The sequence below is a fragment of the Mustela nivalis genome, assembly GCF_964662115.1.
Source record: "Mustela nivalis genome assembly, chromosome: 4".
In the NCBI taxonomy this organism is placed as follows: domain Eukaryota; kingdom Metazoa; phylum Chordata; class Mammalia; order Carnivora; family Mustelidae; genus Mustela; species Mustela nivalis.
In genome coordinates, this window is record NC_139023.1 from 97,991,189 (window position 1) to 97,992,587 (window position 1,399).

Sequence of the window (1,399 nt, forward strand, 5' to 3'; positions counted from 1 at the left end):
AATCCTGTTATGCCCCCAACTCACCTCCTCTCCCGCCTCCCATTTCCACCAGGCCCATCCACCGCTGCATCTCCCCACCGGGCCCGAAAATCTTGCTTTCTGCACAGCCAGCCTCGGGTCCTCAGCAGGCCACCCCCCACCCATCAGGAGGGCAGAGCCCCTCTGTTCTCCTATGGGGCGAAACGCCTTTTCTCTTCGGTCACATGTTCTGCGTGAGAAAGCTGGCCTCCTTCTCTGCTCAGGGGTCAGATATGCCTCCAGGTGACAAATCTGGGGAACAGCCATCAGAATGTCTCTTTCCTCCACCACATAGGCAAAGCCTCTCCCTGGCTTGGGCTCAATGAACCTAGTTCCTTTCTCCACTTGGATAAGTGCCATCCCTGGAAAGTTTGTAGCCCCATTGTAAATGGGCCCTGGGACTACCCCAGACTTGCCCAGGCATATCCAAGCTTCATGGAAGACACAGGTAGAGTTCCTTTTCCAGAAGCCACCCCACCCCAGCTCTCCTGCAGACTCGCTATTATCTGTCCCCACCATAGGTAAAGACATTTCTGTGACTCACTTAAATTCACCCCAGGCACCTTGACCATCCACCCAAATAAGTAATGAAATGCAAACATATTTAAAACAAGTCTTTTTCTTCCCATTAAAAATTGGCTTTTGAATTAAACGGGCAAACTGCGGAAAGTCATGATAATTTCTGTGAATTGCTATGTTAAATCCTGACTCACAGCCTTCCCACAAGCCTGTTTCCTCTGCCCCAGAGTACAGGTTAATTAGGGTGCTTGCATTTTCCTCTCACATTTCCGTGTGTTTCGACTTGCTGGAGCTTATCATCACAGTAATGAAACGATTAGTTATCAGTCTTCTTCAACAGTGGTGAGCTCTGTAGGACAGGAATCAAGTTTGCCTGTTCTCCCTAGCAACGCCAGGACCTGGCAGAGGGCTGACTCCTTGTTGAAAGGATGAAGAAATGTTGGTATGTAGTCGTGGATGTAACCTGTGCCATTTTAGAGCTCATTTAGTGCGTATGCGTGTAAATGAGTGTGTTCGCATCTATTGGGAAAGTCCTCGTACTTCTTCATTCTGTACTTATGAATAGGATGAACTATATTTCCAACTCTTGGATTATTTGATTAGTTACTTCCTATTTGCTTATTCTACTGGAAATTTTAAAGTCTCGTGTAATAGAGCACTTGTGATTCACAAAAATTCTTTTCTAGGACTTCAGAACATAGGCTCTGGAATCCAACTGCCTTGCTCTGCCATCTCTTGGGAGTAGTTACTTGGCAATTCCTCATTTCCTCATCTGGGCAAAGGGTATAAAATGACACCAACCACACAGAGCTATCAGGAGGATAAAATGAGATAATCCTTGTAAAGTGTAAGCATAGTCCTT